A 20,101-nucleotide genomic window follows, 5' to 3' on the forward strand; every position below is an offset into this window, starting at 1 on the left:
AGCTTCCAAATTTCAATTATTTTTTTTCCCATGAAAAATGAAAAACTTTCAGCAATTTTCAACCAGCCCTACTCCAAAGGTTGGTTTGTTTAAAATCATCAAGTGAAAGTGTTTTCAAACTTAACTGTAGCAGAAGCTTCCCAGAACCCATTTCTTTCTATATAATGTGGGGAATGGGAAAGTGTGAGAGGAGGACTCCAATTAGCCAATAAGGGTTCTGGATCATGTGCAGAGATGCAGTATAACCACATAGCTCAGGACACATTCAGGATTTGGAGAAATATCTGCTTTCCTTAGAAGTCACTTGTTCTGACATTAGCCTCAAGCCTCACAACACATCCCACAGTGGGTGCAAGGTGAGCTCTGTAGAGACTGGGGCATGAAATCATATGCACAGATGAGACCCTTCCGAGGAGACCCCTATAGAAACAGATCCCTGGAACAAAAGGCAGTTTCCTGTTACATGGAGCTAGTTCCCTAATACGCCTCAGCAGCTTTGCCTGAGGGAAAGGCCACTGAGTTTCCCATGGCAACGTATTAGCATTTAATAACATGCAGCAAGAGCACCAGCTGCCCTTGATAACACCAATGAAAGGTCGGGCTGGGAGGAAAGATCATCTCGTCATTGCTCTGCTTCTCCTCGGTCTCCTGTTTGCTTTTACATCAGACTTTGGTCTGACTCTGTCTCTGGGTTCAGCTCCTCACCCCCACCTTTCCCTCCCCAGGCTAGCAAGGCTTGGGGTTCAATGGAATCAACCTGCTCAGTCCTCTGGGGAGGGCCGGCCGGGCCTCTCAGTGCTCGTCAGCAGTCCAGGCTGACAGGAGCTGGCCGAGCTGTGGAGCCATGTCTTAGAGCAGGGGCTCCCAAACTGTGGCACATGTATCTCTGATGGTCCAGGAGCTTGTTGGAAACGCTAAAAAAGTCTCTCTGTTTCCAACAAGCCGTTGTCACATGCACAGCAGCATGCCAGAAAATGCCTATGAAGCAAGATGTGCTTTCTTGGCCACTGTCAGTCCTTACTGGTGAAGGACATAACGGTGTTGTGCACTGTGGTGGTGCAGATGTATTCTCATCTGGTGCACAGCCAGCTGGCTTTCTGCAAGGCCTAGGCTTCAGTCTTCACTGAGCCATATAGCTTGAGCACTGAGGGAACTCACCAGGTTCCATATCGCTCCACCAGAGCTCCTCTTCTCTGAAAAGATACATGTGTATGGGCTGGGTCTCAGTGACTTTAAAACCTGCAGCCTCAGGGAGTCCTGAGACCAACACCCACCCCCAACCGGCCTTCCACAAGAAGATGCTGCAGAGCAGAAGCTCCCCCTGCACTCCCTGCCCCACAGCGGCTACATCCTGGCCCCTGCAAGGCCGAGAGGCAGGAGGCATCTAGAGAATTCCCTCCTGTCTCTACATGGGAATTGGTTGTGGGGGGAGGGGGTCAGCTGGATCCAGTGGATAAAAGCCTGGCTAGTGGCCTAAGGAGAACCACCTGGCCCTTCAGCAGCAGAGCAGTGACTGGCTGCAATCTGAGCCTCTTCCCAGCCAGGGGCAGGCTGGGCAGTTGGCCCAGCATCCAAGGACCCTGCTTGGGAGAGGGCCAGAGCTGCTGAGGAGCAAGAGGCCTCCTGTAGCTGAAGCTGCCCTGATGCCCAGGTAAAGCCCCCCACTTCCAGCGAAGGCTCCCTCACCTCTCTACCACCCCCCTCTGACCCTCTCTCCAGTCCTTTCACACAGAGTCCTACCCCAGAGCCCGCCAGCACTCGTTAGAACCCCTACCCTCCAGCCCCACATCCTCTAGTCCGCCCACCCATATTCTTCCAGCCAAGCTCCCTTCTAATTTTCCCCATACAAATCTCCACCAGCCAGGCCACCTTCAGCCAGGCAGGCATATTCCCTGGACATGGCTCAGGCCTTGGCTAACACAAGGAGTTTGTGTGTGCTCAGAAATCCTCATCCCCCTTCAGCCTGCTCATCTGAATACTTTGGTACCACTTGTTTCAGTTTGCACATGATTGTGAAAGTTCTGTATTTGTGAATATAACTGTGAATTCGGCTACAGATAAGTGGCTAACTAGGGGTAGCTTCAAAAGAAAACAGAGAGAAATGCAACAAAGACCTCTTGATGAAATATGCAGTACTGTGAATCAGACGTAAGTGGAAAAAAAACTGAAGCGATTTCAGGCACTGCTGGTTGTCTTCCAGCTACAAGTAATAAACAGCACAAAGTTGTTAGGTGGTGTGATCCCAGCTACTCATTGTTTGGATTTACTTTGCATAATGAAAAAAAGTGAAGCCGTGCCTCCGTGGGTTATTTGCAAGGAACCGTTATCCAATCATGCAGTGAGACCTTCCCTACTTCAGCATCACCTTAATGCAAAGCACAGTTCTTTTAAAAGACAAACCATTATATTTTTAAGGAGAAAGCTAAGTGAATTGAAAGACAGCAAAAAACCCCAAAATGCTCTCACTAGCATTAATGTGAAGGCCCTAGAAGTGTCACACCATGTACGCTTGACGGTTGCTCAAACTGGGAAACCTCAGACAATTGGTGAGGCTCATGGGTTACCTGCAGCAAAAGACATTGTGGTGTTGATTCTTTGGGATAAAGATGCAAACCAGCTTGGTGTCATTTCTTTATCTAACAACAAGGTGTCAAGAAGAATTCTAGACATGGTTTCTCAAGAAAAGGAAAAGCTCATCGAAAGTGCAGAGTAAGTTCTTTAATTGGATATATGAAAGTACTGATATCACAAATTTTGCTCAGCTTCATATATATATATATATATATATATATATATAAAGGATTGAATCAGAAATGACAGTTAAAGAAAAGTTCTTGTTTTAGGAAGTTCTATCAAGGTGCACAATGGCAGAGGAAATTTTGAACGAGCTTATCGCAGCAAATTGTGTGGAATGGCAAATCCGCATTGGTGTGTGCTCCGACAGATCATGCACAACGAATGGGAAATTTGGAGGTGTTTTGGCAAAAATTTAAGTGGTGGTGGTGCCTAATGCTACATTCTCTCTCTGCAATAATCATTTCAAGGCATTAATTTAAAAAAAAGAAAAAAAGAAGCCTATCAATCTAAACGTCATTCTGGATCAGACTATAGAGGTGGTCAGTTCTATTTAAGCACAAGCATTGAACTCAGGCTTGTTTTCTATTTTGTGCAGTGAAATGGGAACTGATCATCAAGAACTTCTTCTCCATGTAGAATTGAGATGGTGATCATGTGGGACAAGGAATCATTTGTTATGGGACAAAGGGCAGTTGCCCCCCTCAGACTTTGGTGCCCCCTCACTGACTTTTCATAGGTCTGCATGCTCCATTATGTATTCTGCATTTTCCCTTGCCCCACATCCCCTGCCTTTTCAGGGCATAATATAATCACATATAACATCCTATATACTGACACAAATTTGCCCCACCCCCATATTTTTCTGAGATGACACCCCTGATGTGGAAAGGTGTTGACTTGTCTCTTTGAACAGCTGTTCTGAGGTACGAGTTTTCCTTAGTGATTTTAGTTTTGACAGTGCTGATTGCTTTGCGGATGAGCTGTGGTTGTCAAGATCTAGCCTGTTTCGCTGATTTGTTCACACTTCTCAATGAACTGAATGCTGGTTTACAGGGACTGACAATGACACCTTTTAATGTTCTTGCCAAAACAAGGGAAACGATAAAGAAACTGCAGTTTTGTAGCTCAGAAAGAAGAAAAAGGGAATTGCCAATCACTCCCAACCTCAGAGTTTCCTCGCTGGAAATGAATTGAAAATTCATCTTGATCTCATTGCTGACATAAAAGAACATTGCCTGAATTTGGTTCCCAGGTTTAACGAATACTTTCCCAACAAACAAAATCTATTTCCAATAGAAGACATCTCTGCCAATTGACTTCTTGGCAAAGGGAAAGGAAGAGGTGATGTCGTGATGGTGAAATCAAGCTTGAATTCGACAAAATGCAACTCTGTGACTTTTGGTTAAGAAAAGAGGAGTTTAGCCTGATACTGGACGGAGCTTTGAAATTTTTTGTGCCCTTTAGCATTACATACCTCAGCTAGACTGATTTTCCTGCCTCGATCACCATTAGAAACAAATGGAATCATAGAAATGTAGGGCTGGAAGGAACCTCAAGAGGTCATCTACTCTATCTCCCCATTCTGAGAAAGGATTAAATATACCTAGACCATCCCTGGCACGTGTTTATCTAACCTGTTCTTAAAAACCCCCAGTGATGGGGTTTCCACAACCTCTCTAGGTAACCTGTTCCAGTGCTTAACTATCCTTACAGATAGAAATTTTTTCCTAATATCCAATACAAATCCCCCTTGATGCTGATTAAGACCATTACTTTTTGCCTTGCCATGGTGGACATGGAGAAGAATTGATCAGGGATGAACCTCAGTGCAGAACTGGACCTTCGGCTCAAGCTCACCCATAACCCACCTGACATAAAGCTCACCCATAACCCACCTGACATAAAGCAAACTTATTAATGGCACGTTCTTGTTTTCTCTGAGAGCTACTCAAAATGTTTTGTATTGTTCTTGATTTAAATTTTGTAAAAAGGTAAGCATGGCAAACTTTGGCTCATATTCAACAATAATACGGTTAACAATTAGCAGGAGCTTCAAATTTAAAGTAGACAAGTTAAAAAGTCATACCAGTGACATAGTTCAGGGCATACTGAAATATATCAAGACATCATTTGACGTATAATTATTTCTTGTAATCTGAGTAATAGGAAAGACTTTAATAATAATGGTTGCTTCATTTCGACAGGTTTCAGAGTAACAGCCATGTTAGTCTATATTCACAAAAAGAAAAGGAGTACTTGTGGCACCTTAGAGACTAACCAATTTATTTGAGCATAAGCTTTCGTGAGCTACAGCTCACTTCATCGGATGCAGGATGCAGGATGCATCCGATGAAGTGAGCTGTAGCTCACGAAAGCTTATGCTCAAATAAATTGGTTAGTCTCTAAGGTGCCACAAGTACTCCTTTTCTGGTTGCTTCATTGTGTTTCTTTTTGTTCATGGTCCAAACGCCTACTGTTTTAAAAACAATGTTATATTCAAGCATTGTAGGCATTTATTTTACTTTAGAGTTTAGAAATGCCCATTAAGACCTAAAATAAATGTGCATAGAAAGGAGAGATTTGCCTGGGGCACTTCAGACATCAATTTCTTAAGATGGTGGTATGTGAATGAATAAAGCTGGGGAATGGCTGTCTTAGTGCATACGGTACAGTGGGCCTCACAGTGTGGAGGTCACTCTTTCTTGGCATCCCCTGCTCCTCAGTCCACTTTCTCCTATATCAGACTCCCCCAATTTGTTTGTCTCATTTGAAACAAGAGATAGGCTCAAACCACATCAATGAGAGCTGGATTTCCAACACCACAGTTCTGACAGGTTGTTTGGATATGGGGTTTCCTTTCAATCTCATTTCTAGTTTGGTGTCCAAGGGGGGATCCATCGCTGGGTCTGTTGATCAGAGTTCTCTGTTGTTTGGTATTCGCTGGACAGGGAGAAGGATGTCAGATTAGCAGCATTCCCTTGGCAGGTAAAAGTTTTAGATGATGTCATTACCTGACGCTACTCCTGCAGGAGTGTCACAGGGTGGCTGATCCCTTTAAATGAAGGAGGTCCAGCGCCCCTGTGCCAGAACAGGTGCTCCCAATTTGGCCAATTAAGAAAGTGGGGCAGCCTGAGGCAATAAAGGAGGTTTTTGGTGGAAGGCTGAAGAGGGGTTTGCTGGCTGACCTTCCCAAGCTGGAGGTCTGAAGGCAGGCGAGCAGTAAAGCAGTAGAGGGAGTTTCCTGCTGACTTCCAAGCTGGAGAGTTGGAGCTGAGGGCTGGAAAGGGCTGAACGCTGGGGAACAGCAGAGGAGAGGTAACACTGATGTCTCCATGCTGGTGAGCTGGAGCCAGAGGGCTGGAGAGGGCTAAGGGCCAGGAGAACAGTGAAAGGGCCAGGAGAACAGGGACCTGTCTGAGATGAGAGCTGACAGAACAGGGGGAGTTACGGATGCTTCCCTAGTAAGAATGCTTCCCGCAGAGGGACTGGGTTGGGTTCATGCTGAGAAGAGTGGGGTTAAATTCCAGGTGGAAGGGCTGGGGGTGGCAGTCCTAGAAGAAGGACAAGAAGAGGCCCTAAGAAGAGGATGGACGTGGTAGAAGACACCAGAGTGTGGTATCTGCTATGTCAATGTATGAGATTTTAAGGGCTATATGCATGGGGGTGATCAATGGACTATATTTTGGAACTTTTGTTATGGATTATTTGCACTTTGTTTTTGTAATAAGCTGGCCACCAAGAGGGTGTTACTGAGGTGGCAACTGACACATCCCCAGAATACCGGACATTCTGCCGCTCCCAGGAACAGCATAGGCCCACCCTCGCCTGCGTGACCCTGCCAGCCCAACCTCCCATGCACCATGTGCAGGAGGTCACACTGGTGGAGCGGTACACTCTTCAAAATGGCATCTTCCCTGTGTGATACTGGACAAAACCACGTCCGTTTGTGTCACAATACCGGACAAGGGAAAAACCACAGAAAGAGAGGACTGTTGGGCTTAACACTGTGTATTAGTGAGGCAAGCCAGCCTGTTGGGGCATCCTTAGGGGCCTGAGAAGGGCAGTGCGATGGTCACCTGGGCGGTAGGGCATCCAGCTGCAGGACAGTGCTCAGGGATGAAAAGAATCATTCACAGGGAGACATGGGGAGATTAAGGGATTGTGTACTGGTTGTGGGGCAGGTGGGCAGATTATGTATGGGTAGTAAAGGGGTGGCAGATTAATTGTGAGCACGGAGAGTGAAGCCAGGAAAGTATATAACTCCTCCTGTGTCATCCCTTGCTGCCCCCATACTTCCCATTTCTAATCAACAGCTAATTATTATATTCATGTATTGTCTATTTTTCTGCTAAAACCAAAACCCTGAGCTAACACTCTGACAACCAAACAGCAACACAAGTTCCTGTGATTCTGTTCCCCTGATCCAGATCCCCAGCTAAGCACTGACTGTCCTAGCCATAGCTAGACCTGCCTGCCATTCCTTCTTGCTGCAGAGGCAAGTTTTATTTCCACTCCACCTAACTGTGCTGGAACTTGCGCAGTGAGCCTCTTTTTTTAAGGACTGATGGATGCATACACATACACATTCATTCCCTTTCCACTCTGTCCCTGGAAAACAGCAAGCGCTCTATTTCTCAGTGAACCTTTGATGCAGATACCAAAGGTGGTAATGTGGATGCCAGTGCACACAGAGAAGAGAGGAAGCAAGTAGCAGAGAATTGCTAGATGTGGGGAAGCGTCTTGTGATGGCTGTTAAAGGATACTAGAGAGATGTGTAATCACAGGCTCAGCAGGGTTCGATTTACCTTCATGAGCAGCCGGATTTTTTCCCCCCACATATCTTTCTGAAATGGCTAATCGATGCCCAGCCAGCACAGAATGAAATGCCGCTGCTGCCACTGTCAGTCACACAAAAATGCTGATCAGATTTGAACATCCAAAATCAGGCATGTTAAGGAACATTTGTCAAAGGCTTTTTCCATTAACAGCCTCCTCTTCCTCTTCCCTGAGCTGGAGGGGGGTGCAGCCAGCCGTGGCCCGCAGTCCAAAAGCCATGTTCCCAGCCAGTGGGACTGTGTGGTTGGCTCTTAAGGAAAGAGTACATCCTGTGGAACGTGCAAACACCACAGTGCATCCTGGGACCCTTGAGGGGATCTCAGCCTTTAGTTTCCGAAAGAAGGCTTTTCAAGGCAGTGGAAGTGTTATACTATGTAGAACTCAATTAAAGATTGATTTACATGAGAGTGGGCTAGGATTGGAAATGGCTCATTCCAGGCTTCCTCAGAGGAAGTCCTGCAGCTGCACCGCACAGTTTTTCTTGAATGACATGCTTAAGCTACAGCCATCCCTGGTTGAAAATCACAGATTCTAGCAATGGAAAAGCTCCCGTAGGTCCCTTCTGATCCATCTCGCTGGCCACACCAGGGAGAGGATTGTCTCCTCCTGCAGATTTTTCTAGTGCTTTGTCCAATCTAATTTGGAATAGCAACAGGGTTTCCATCCTTACCCCTGAGAGACTCTCACTGCCAAGAGGTTTTTCCTAAATTTCCCCCTTCTTAATTTCAAACCATCATCCCCTGCTATACATCCCCTCTACTTAGCTAAATGTTTCCACTCTCTCCCTGGTGTTTGCAGACTGTTGTTATATCCCTACTTAGACATCACTTAGACAAGCTTTTCAGCTTTCTCTCTTTTCATCTAGCCTCTTAAGTCCATCTGTGAAATGTTTTTGTAGCTTTTCTCTGAACTCTCTCCAATTTGTCAATATCTTTCCGGTAATGAGGTGCCCAGCACTGAACAAAGTGGGTCTGCTTCTCCTTCCACCTACACCAGGGTAACTCTGACTTCAAGCAGTTACTCCTGATTTTCCCCAGTGCAAGTGAGAGGAGGATCTGTCCTAATATTTTATGTGTGGGGGCAACAAGGACATATAGAACAGAGAGGAACTGGTTAATTGTTCTGATGTTGGTGGGGATATTATTGAGCTACTGGCAGCTGCCTGGGTCAATACAGCATGTAACTAACAAACCCTGTGATTAAAAAGAAGAAAAGCAGAGGAGCTGAGATGGGAAAGAAATCCTTTCTAACACAGATTCAGTTCTGCTGCTTATGTGTGATCAGTACAAGAAGTTAGATGGGGGGTAGCATATGTTGCATGTATCCCTCTGTAGTGCCCTGATACACATACACACAGTTGCAGCTTTGGGCATGAGAGACAAAGGTTCTGGAAGCAGTCTGTGTACATGCATGTACATGCTTCCCATAGGGTGCTGCTTGTTAATTCGTTTTGTTAATTACTCAAATAAACCCCACAGCTGTGTATATTCAAGAGACTGATCAGGATTCTGGGATGAACAGCCTCAGTCGGTACGTGCTTAGAGGTTAATCCAGCTACTGCAAGAGAGAATATATTTCAGTCTCTAAAGGACAGAAGACAGCCAGGGGGTAAATCCATAATGAGGTGGGGATGGCCAGAGGTGCTCAGACATCAGTGATGGGCAATCTTAGAAAAACAGAGAGAGAGGCTGATGTATTAAGAAAGAGAAAAGAAAAGGAGTACTTGTGGCATCTTGGAGACTAACAAATTTATTTGAGCATAAGCTTTCGTGAGCTACAGCTCACTTCATCGGATTCATTCAATGGAAAATACAGTGGGGAGATTTGTATACACAGAGAACATGAAACAATGGGTGTTACCGTACACACTGTAAGGAAAGTGATCACTTAAGATGAGCTAATACCAGCAGGAGAGCAGGGGGGCGGGGGGGGGGGGGGAGAAAACCTTTTGTAGTGATAATCAAGGTGGGCCATTTCCAGCAGTTGACAAGAACGTCTGAGGAACAGTGGGGGGGGGGGGGGGGGCAGGGGAATAAACGTGGGGAAATAGTTTTACTTTGTGTAATGACCCATCCACTCCCAGTCTCTGTTCAAGCCTAAGTTAATTGTATCCAGTTTGCAAATTAATTCCAATTCAGCAGTCTCTCCTTGGAGTCTGTTTTTGAAGTTTTTTTTGTTGAAGAACTGCCACTTTTAGGTCTGTAATCGAGTGACCAAAGAGATTGAAGTGTTCTCCGACTGGTTTTTGAATAACTATTGACGTCTGATTTGTGTCCATTTATTCTTTTACATAGAGACTGTCCAGTTTGGCCAATGTACATGGCAGAGGGGCATTGCTGGAACATGATGGCATATATCACATTGGTAGATGTGCAGGTGAACGAGCCTCTGATAGTGTGGCTGATGTGATTAGGCCCTATGATGGTGTCCCCTGAATAGATATGTGGACACAGTTGGCAATGGACTTTGTTGCAAGGATAGGTTCCTGGGTTAGTGGTTCTGTTATGTGGTGTGTGGTTGCTGGTGAGTATTTGCTTCAGGTTGGGGGGCTGTCTGTAGCAAGGACTGGCCTGTCTCCCAAGATCTGTGAGAGTCATGGGTTGTCCTTCAGGATAGGTTGTAGATCCTTGTTGATGCGTTGGAGAGGTTTTAGTTGGGGGCAGAAGGTGATGGCTAGTGGCGTTCTGTTATTCTCTTTGTTGGGCCTGTCCTGTAGTAGGTGACTTCTGGGTACTCTTCTGGCTCTGTCAATCTGTTTCTTCACTTCAGCAGATGGGTACTGTAGTTGTAAGAATGCTTGATAGAGATTTTGTAGGTGTTTGTCTCTGTCTGAGGGGTTGGAGAAAATGCGGTTGTATCGTAGAGCTTGGCTGGAGACGATGGATCGTGTGGTGTGGTCAGGGTGAAAGCTGGAGGCATGTAGGTAGGAATAGCGGTCAGTAGGTTTCCAGTATAGGGTGGTGTTTATGTGACCATCGCTTATTAGCACTGTAGTGTCCAGGAAGTGGATCTCTTGTGTGGACTGGTCCAGGCTGAGGTTGATGGTGGGATGGAAATTGTTGAAATTATGGTGGAATTCCTCAAGGGCTTCTTTTCCATGGGTCCAGATGATGAAGATGTCATCAATATAGCGCAAGTAGAGTAGAGGCATTAGGGGACGAGAGTTAAGGAAGCGTGGTTCTAAGTCAGCCATAAAAATGTTGGCATATTGTGGGGCCATGCGGGTACCCATAGCAGTGCCGCTGATTTGAAGGAGTACTTGTCCCCAAATGTGAAATAGTTATGGGTGAGGACAAAGTCACAAAGTTCAGCCACCAGGTTTGCCGTGACATTATCGGAGATATTGTTCCTGAAGGCTTGTAGTCCATCTTTGTGTGGAATCTTGGTGTAGAAGGCTTCTACATCCATAGTGGCCAGGATGGTGTTTTCAGGAAGATCACCGATGGATTATAGTTTCTTCAGGAAGTCAGTGGTGTCTCGAAGATAGCTGGGAGTGCTGGTAGCGTAGGGCCTGAAGAGGGAGTCCACATAGCCAGACAATCCTGCTGTCATGGTGCCAACGCCTGAGATGATGGGGCATCCAGGATTTCCAGGTTTATGGATCTTGGGTAGCAGATAGAATACCCCTGGTTGGGGTTCCAGGGGTGTGTCTGTGCGGATTTGTTCTTGTGCTTTTTCAGGGAGTTTCTTGAGCAGATGCTGTAGTTTCTTTTGGTAACCCTCAGTGGAATCAGAGGGTAATGGCTTGTAGAAAGTGGTGTTGGAGAGCTGCCGAGCAGCCTCTTGTTCATATTCTGACCTATTCATGATGACAACAGCACCTCCTTTGTCAGCCTTTTTGATTATGATGTCAGAGTTGTTTCTGAGGCTGTGAATGGCGTTGTGTTCAGCACGGCTGAGGTTATGGGGCAAGTGATGCTGCTTTTCCACAATTTCAGCCCGTACACGTCGGCTGAAGCACTCTATGTAGAAATCCAGTCTGTTGTTTTGACCTTCAGGAGGAGTCCACCCAGAATCCTTCTTTTTGAGAAAGAGAAAGTACGTTGTAGATGTTGGGGGTATGGCTGAAATGGCAAGAAGTGGGCGCTCAGAGGGCCAGGGAAAGGGAGCTTAGAGGCTTAGCAGGTGGGGCAGCTGAGAGGCGCAGTGAAAGGGGACTCTGTGTGATGCAGAGGATTCAGAAATTTGCTGCGAGGGGTCTCCAGTTCCTACCGTGTTCAGGCACTAGCTTGTTGCCTCTGAAGCTGAGAGTTCCAAGCCTGAAGTGAGTGAATTTTCAATTTTCATAGGGCAAGACCAATGTGTGACTGAACCACGAATTGGACCCAGGTGGCAGTGTGTTAGATGCTAAGTTATATTCCCTCACCAACCTCACCAAAGCACGGTATCACTGACTTGGGAAGTACAAAGGTAGCATCTGTGTAGTGTGAGGGACTGAGGCCTCTCCTTGCGCTGACAGGCCTGTGTTGTCAGTGGGACCCTGTGTCTCACTCAACCTCTCCCTAACATTAACATCTCAGGATGGCACATGTGTTGGTTGATTAACGTGAAGGGTAACAATGTTCAGTGTTGCCATCTGGATTCATTTCCATTTCAACAGGAGCGGTTCCTCCCGTCTGCCACTCCACTCTGAAACAATGCCCAGGCTGTTGAGAGGCTGTGTTGCCAGCTGCCTGCCTGACAAAGGAAAATGACAGGACCATTTCCATGTGTATGTGATTCTCAGCCCCCAGACAGTGTCTGTCATTGGGCGGCATTGCAATGTTTCACTCCATTAACCCTAAAGGAACAAGAGTAAAGGGGTTGGGGGAAGAGATGGAGGCATTTATAGCGGCAGAGAAGGTTCCACTTTCTGCACCTCTCTGCCCCTGGCAATGGCTGTGCACATAATTAACCATAAGCATTTGCCACCTTCTATCACATCACTGTGAGCCATGAGCCTGTTAGGTCTCACAAGCTAACCAGTGGGGGACACAGACCACATTTGGATGGGAGACTTCTAAAGTGTGATTAGATGATACAGAAAGGGCTGTAGTTGACTGAGTGTGTAGGCATCATTCCTCTGACTGATCCACTAACAGTGGGGTGATATCATGCTGGAGGTTTCATCTTTCAGGTTAATTGTAAAATCTAGGATTGAGATTTTCACAGGAGTCCAGGAAATTTAGCCACACTTCTTACAGTAGTTTTAATGGAAGATGTCATGGCGTACACACGTTACACAAAGTGTGTACCATTGGCAGGGACACCACATCCGGGTAAGGCTGCCCAGAAAGGGAGGCAAAAGGGGCAGTTTGCCCTCAGCCCCATGTTTGAGAGGGCCCCAAAACCTCTCAGCACTATTCAAGTTTGGCCTGGTGACCTTTGGAGCGGTGGCTGAGCCAAACCAGAGTGACACTGCAACCCCACACATCCACTCAGAATACCACTCACTGAAATTTGGCCTGGCGGCCCCTCTGTCACAATGGAGGGGTCACCAGGCCAAACCTGAGTGGTGCTATGACCCCATGTGCCAGGTTGCAATGCCTGGAGCAGGGAGCTGAGCTCAGCCTCACAGGACAGGACCTCAGCTGCTGCTGCAGGGTGAGTGTGGTTCAGTTGTGCGTACCATGAGGAAAATGTCTGGGGGTGCCCGTGGGAAGATATATAACTAAATCCCTGGACTCCTTTGAATAGCTCAAGAAAGGTCTTGACCAATGAGTCAAAGAGCTCATGGATTTATTTTCTGAAGCATTAGAATCCTGGCTGAATTCCAGCTCAAGGAATGGCATTCTACTTCCACTTATAGTTTCAACTGCATACTGGATTCTTACTCACTTTCTGTTCTCAGCTGCAGTTTAATGCTGTTGTGTACTGTTAAATTGCTGCTGCGTGCTACTCCAAAGGGCTTGCATGTTAGTTGCAGCTGGTGAAATAAATTCCTATAAATCCTTCATCTCAGAGGGTCGAGACTTATTTAGTTAAGGCCCAATTGTGCAACCCTCAATTCGTGTTGGTGAACACCTATTCACACATCTACTCCCATTGTTGAGTTGATGAGACTACTTGTGTGAGTAAGCGGAGCCCATAGTGAGTAAAGCACTCAGAGATCCATTGGGATGAAAGGTGCTGAGAGGGCAAAGCACATGGATAGCCTCACTGCTATTATTTTCATCAGTTGCTGTCTGCCTGCTTCCCAGCACCCCTGCTACTTTCAGCACCACAGACAGCACTATATCTCTCCTCTTTCTCCTCACCCCCCCACCCCCCAATTCTCACACAAGGACCCACCCAGCACATGAGCACCAATGTCAGAATTATACCAGCGCTAAACCCTAGTAATTCTCAGGAGACCAGGTAAAACCAACGATGAGCTCCCTGTGCATTCCTGAAACTGGACTGTATCACCGCAGCCAGGGTCCATCCCTGCTGTGCTGTTTTGAACCTCCTTGGCCCTGGACAGGCCCCTCATACTATTTTTAAGGCTGGCCCTCTGTTAGTTCCTCTGCCCAGATGCATGTTATGTGACTACTCTTAGCCTAGGGCATAAGTACAAGTATTGTTATTGGTCATAAAATACCAAGATCTTTTTAAAATCCAGCCACAGCGTTCGAGCTTCTAACTAAAGGCGTCATGTCAGAATTTGGGGGGGGTGGGGGTGGGTGGAGCAAAGTTGTGTCAGAATGTAGAACATTATATGCGATTATATTATATCTTGGAAAGTCAGGGGAGAGGAGAGAGTGGAGCATATACACCTATGAAAAGTCGGGGGGGGAGGGGAGAAACAAGGTCTGGGTGGGGCCCCCTTATCCCCTAGCAAATGACACCGCTGTTTATTACCCTCCTGGGAAGAGAACTGTACATGATAAGAGCATTTCTTTTTATTAGCTCCCATTTTAATCCGCTATAAATTTTGATGAACGACCAGAGGGCAGGAAGGAACTGCTCCCTTTTAGTTATACCCTTCCTAATTTTGAATGATTCAGCCAGATGTTTAGGGCTCTGTCTCCTTTTCATGCGAAACAATCCCACTTTTTACAACTGTAACAAATCCATGGCCACATCGGACTTCTCCAGTTTCATTATGCTTCGCAGCAGCAGCAGCTCTGATCCTCCTGCTCCAAAAGCAAAGGCACCCGCCACTTGAGTAAAAGGAGAATCTCCTTTTACTGCCATCAGTAGAGTCTATGGCATATAGGCAATGAGTTCTGATTCCATGCATTAGGTGGTAGCGTATGCACGCGAGCATGCACACATAGCATATTAGAAAGGATGGTCATTTAGCACTGGACTAGGACTCTGTAGCTCTGGGAGCAATTACCAGTTTAATCACTTAATCTCTGTGCCTCCATTCCCCATCTGTACGGTGGGGATAATAGCACTTCCCACCTCCACAGGAGGTTGTATAAATAAATGCATTAAATGTTTGCAAGGAGATCAAATAATACAGAGATGGGGAGCCATAAGAGTAGATAGAAAGATAGCCAGTTCATTATACAACTTCTCATCAAATATATCTTCCATTCAAACTTGTAAGTACCTTCATTGCCATCCTCTGGACATTCACCAGCATTGCTAACCATTTCACTGCACTCCATTTGAAATCAATATATAGGTGATACTGTGGCTGTCTTTGTTCTCCACCCTTCCTAACCCAGGCCTTGTCCAATGTCACTACCCAACCTGTACTGAGCATGTCTGTTATCTCTCATGTTTTTGGGCTGGCTCAGCTAGTACTAACTCTACTACACTGATTTTGAGTGCTGAGTGCTCAGAAGCAGTTGGAAGAGGATAGTAGACTGAATAGCTCAGTTTCTTTTAGGAAAGATAGAATGGAGTCTTCTTTACAGCTGCAGCATAATAAAGGAACATTCCTATGAGGTCTGTGTGAGAATGCATATTGCTTTTTAAAAAAATCCATAACAGGAAGCAGGGCAGGAGAGGAACAGGCAAAGGCTCTAGGACAGGTAGAAGTTCTGTTGTGAAACAGAGAGCACAGAGACAGAACAGTTTTAGCGATAATAGTGTTTTCTTTGTCCTAATGAAATTTTTTGTTTGGTATTAGAAAGTGCTTCTCTCTCTCTCTGTATTGTCACCTTTGTCACAGGGCAGTCCCCATTTTGTGTTTACATCAACTTGACACACATACCACTGAAAAGCAAAAGGCTTCCTAGAGAATGGAGCAATTGTAAAACTCTTGGATTGAACTTGTCTTAGCCCTGATCTACACTGGGGCGGTGGGGGAAGGGGGGGACGGGAATCGATCTAAGTTATGCAACTTCAGCTACGTGAATAATGTAGCTGAAGTCAACATACTTAGGTTGACTTATCGTGGTGCCTTCACCGCAATGAGTCGACTGCTGCCATTCCCCCATCGACTCTGCCTGCGCTGGAGTATAGGAGTCGATGGGAGAGTGCTCGGGGAGGGGAGGAGGGTTGGGTCGATTTATCGTGTCTAGACTAGACACAATAAATCGATCTCCGCTGAATCGATCGCTGCCTGCCAATCAGGCGGGTAGTAAAGACATACCCTTAGAGAGAAATTGATCTGCCTGCCTGCTCAGTGGAAGAACCACAAATATCAGAAAGTAAAACAGCATTAAACACTGAGCTGCAATGGGTATAGCATTCCTACAGGGAAGCACAGAGCTGATGAGAGAAGGTCCAAGTCAATAGCCAACATTTCTGATCTCAAGACATCATGGACATACCGCTACAGGATTTCTTCTGCCGATGCCTGTCCTGGCATTCTTATAGAAACACCAGGATGGAGAGCCAACCCCCACCACTGCACCACCTCTTTATAAAGTCTGCCTGCTCTACTATCCCTGTGGATGGTAGAATACAAAAGCATGCTAACAAGTGACCTTTTTACAAACCCTGAAGATATGAAATGAGACGGGGGTAGAGCGACAAACAGCTGCATAAGGAGGGATTGCAGTAACATGCAATCACACATTTATAGGAATGTGTAGTGACATGTGGAGGCACAGTGATGTATGGAGATGAAGTGACACAGTGCCATGCAGGGACACACCAGTGCACAGTGGTGTGCAGTGAACATTTTAAAACATATAACAACATTTTAGATATATTCTCACTATATATTAAATGAACCCCTAAAGTCTCTGGAGCTGCTACCCACAACCCAGCATCGCATTCTGTATTACCATAAAGCTACTGGGGCTGCTGCCACTTTCTCTATGTGCAGCAACGTCAGATGAGTTCTGGAGTCCCTGGCCTAGGATGATGGCACTTTTGATTCATCCACCAAAAACGCAAAATGACAGGTTCATTATTTCACTGTCTCTTCATTCCTCTTTGAGAGAGCAAACTGAGCAAAAATGGAAGAAAGTGGACAGGGTTAAGGAAAATACATTGAATTTTTTAAAATATGTCAAGAACAAAAGGAAACCTAAACACATTACAGGTCCATTATTAGATGGAGATGGTAAAATTGTTGATAATGATGCAGAAAAGGCAAAAGTGTTCAGTAAATATTTCTGTTCTATACAAATATCATGTGATGATGAAATACTTTCCATTAAAATATTAATTAAGGAGGATGTTAAGCAGCATCTAATAAAATTAAATATTTTTAAAATCAGCAAGTCCAGATAATGCTCAAAAAGTTTTAAGAGTTGTTTGAGGAATTTTTTTAAATATATCTTGGTCAACGTGGGAAGTCCCAGAAGACTGAAAGAAAGTATAATACTGGCTAATACTTTCAAAGTATAAATGGGGTGACTTAGGCAATTATAGGCCAATTAGCCTGACATCAAACCTGAGCAAAATAAAAGGAACAGCTAATACAGGATGAAGTCAATAAAGAACTCAAGGATGGTAACATAATTCATACCAATCAGCATGCTTTCATAAAACATAGATGTCAAACAAAGCTGATAATGTTATTTGATGAGATTACAAATGTGGATCATAATGGTAACTGTTAACTTTTGAATTGTATGCTGACTGGTTGGGCTTCAGTTTTTCATTATCTCGGAAAAAGCTAAACAGTGCAAGTTAAAATCCATAGTCCCTATTGGCTAGAAATTGATTGACCAAAAACCTATATCCAAATACCTTGGGAACTATGAAAAGTTTACTTCCATATCCACACTTCCAGGTTTGGGCTTATCCTGGCTTCTGAAACTGGCAGGTTGTCAAGGCACTCTCCCTTAGGCCTTGTCTACACTACAGAGTTTTGTCGACAAAAGGCAGCTTTTGTCAACAAAATAGTGGATGCATACACCACTGCGATGAGACTTTTGGTGGCAAAAATGCCCAGTTTTGGTGACAAAATAAAACCACCGTGACGAGAGACATAAGGCTTTTTGCACAAAATTTGTCAACAAAGTGCCAATGTAGACACCATGCTTGATTTTAATCACTTTAATTGGCCTCCAGGAGGTGTCCCACAATGCCCATCCTGACCACTCTGATCAGCCGTTTGAACTCCACTGCTCTGCAGCCAGGTAAACAACCATTCACCCCTCCCCCTTAGAAGCTCCAGGAATTTTTGAAATTCCATTTCCTGTTGGCTCGGCATGGAGAGGTCTCATTGCATCCTCCCATGGTGGCTTATCGCAGCAAATGCTCTCCCATATGGACCACTGCGGAGCTGCTGGATCTGCTCAGGATATGGGGAGAGGAGGCTGTGCAGTCTCATCTGTGCTTGAGCTGTAGGAATTTTGATACCTACGGGCAGATTTCTCAAGGCTTGTGCAAAAAGGGCTATGACCGGGGCACACTGCAGTGCAGAGCGAAGATAAAGGAGCTGAGGCAGGCGTACCATAAGGCAAGGGAGGCAAACCGTTGCTCGGGTGCTGCATCTAAGACCTGCCAGTTCTAGAAAGAGCTGGACGCTATCCTTGGTGGCGACACCACTTCCGCAGCCAAGAGCCCCGTGGATACTTCGGCGGGCCCGGATGCTGCGGAAAGAGGACTTAATTCTGAGGATGAAGTCATTGATGAAAAGGTGGAGTTAGACTATGTGGAGCTCCCAGAGAGGTCACCCGGTGGGACAGGCAGCCAGGAACTGTTCGCTACTCCGGAGGTGTTTAGCCAGTCTCAGCAGTTGCTCTCTGGCAAGCAAGAAGCAGGAGAGGAAATGACTGGTAAGTGGCTGTGGTTTGTGTAGTGCAGAGGTGGGTTCAGGGTATAGAAATTACAAGGCTGGCTGTGTTTTTGTGTGCTGGACATTTGCCTGTGCAGCTAATCAGTATGGCAGAACTGGGCATGGATGCACGTCAAGATCTCTCAGGAATCCTCCAGACAGATCGCTGGAAAAAAGTTTCCTGTAGGTAATCCTCTGCCGAAGGTTCCTTGGCAGAGCAGCTTTGTTCCTTCCCCCATTGTAAGAAACTTTCCTGCGCCATTCAGCAATCATTTGTGCAGGATCCAAAGCAGCACACAGGTGAACAGCATAGGGACCATGGCAGAAGCCACAAGTAGTAGATGTAGATGTACCCTCGCTTCCCTATTTACCCTCAGCAGTGAGATATCTGCTACAATGACCCCCATCTGTGGAAAAGTATGGGAGAATTTTAGAATTTTTTCCCTAGTTGGCTGCACCGCAATCCTTGCTGAATGCTCTTTTCCCCATGTAGAGCACTCCTCCCCAGCCAACACTCACCATGCTTTGGGTGTTCGCTGAGATGCATGCTTGCCAAGGCTCAGTGAGAAAGTGATTGTTATATTACCATAGGTGTATTTTACAGAAATGTTTAAATGCTGTGCGTGTATTTAACAATCATGCTTCTGTGCATTGTTCCTTCTCCTTTGGCAGATGTGGCCTTGAGGAACACCCCACACACACCAGCCAAGCATCTCCGCCAGATAAGAAAGTGCCCAAGATGGAGCAAAGATGACATGTTCTGGGAGGTACTGCACTTCTCCAATGCAGAGAAAAGCGCACACTAGGAGTGGAGGGAAGCCAAAAGGCAGGCAGAAAAGAAAATCAGGAGTTTGTTAAGGGCGCTACTGAGTGGATGATTAAAGTCATGGAGGAGCAAACGCAGATGCTAAAATCCTTAATAATGCTGCAGATGGAGCAGATGCATGCCCGCCCTCCCCTGCAGCACATTCAGAACTCTTTTTGGTGTCTCCCTCCAAAAAACTCTGCCCGCACCATCCTTTCTGGGACTACTCCATCCCATCGGACAACTTTCAAAATGACAGCTGGACCTACACACAGCTCTGAAAGTCTGCCCTTCCCTGGTACCTCCTTTCCCACCAAGCAGCTTTGTGGGTGTGGGTGTGGGGGTGGTTTCTTGTGCAATAAAAGCAAAGTTTTTGAACAGTAACTCATCTTTATTTGTTTCCTACAAATTGAAATAGCAGGCACTACCAATATATACATAGGCAGTTTAATCATTTTCTTACTGGAATGTAAGGCCCAAAATTTCGCCATTGCTTCCTAGGAAAACTATATGTAATGTAACATTACAGCACCAATCACAGAGGTATACGTTACTGGTTCTCATTTTCAAAGTATTGCCTCAAAGCCTCCCTGATTTGAATTGCCCACCTCAGGGCCCCTCTGATAGCCCTGGTATCTGGCTGCTCAAAATCAACAGCCAAGCGGTCTGCCTCAACTCTCCACCCCTGAGCAAACCTTTCACCCTTACCTTCACAAAGACTATGCAACGTACAACATGCGGCTGAGGTCTAACCTGCCATAAAGGCATCGCCAGCACACTTTTAATCT

General features: G+C 45.8%; 1 long non-coding RNA gene across 1 annotated transcript; it reads left to right on the forward strand.

Annotated features, from left to right (window-relative positions):
- Positions 1-1,050: 1,050 nt before the first annotated feature.
- On the forward strand, positions 1,051-19,697 carry LOC119566461. The gene is made up of 2 exons (XR_006291719.1): positions 1,051-1,651; positions 19,181-19,697. It is a non-coding gene; the product is annotated as an uncharacterized LOC119566461 (long non-coding RNA).
- The last annotated feature ends 404 nt before the right edge of the window (positions 19,698-20,101 follow it).

This window comes from Chelonia mydas, chromosome 6 (assembly GCF_015237465.2).
Source record: "Chelonia mydas isolate rCheMyd1 chromosome 6, rCheMyd1.pri.v2, whole genome shotgun sequence".
In the NCBI taxonomy this organism is placed as follows: Eukaryota; Metazoa; Chordata; order Testudines; family Cheloniidae; genus Chelonia; species Chelonia mydas.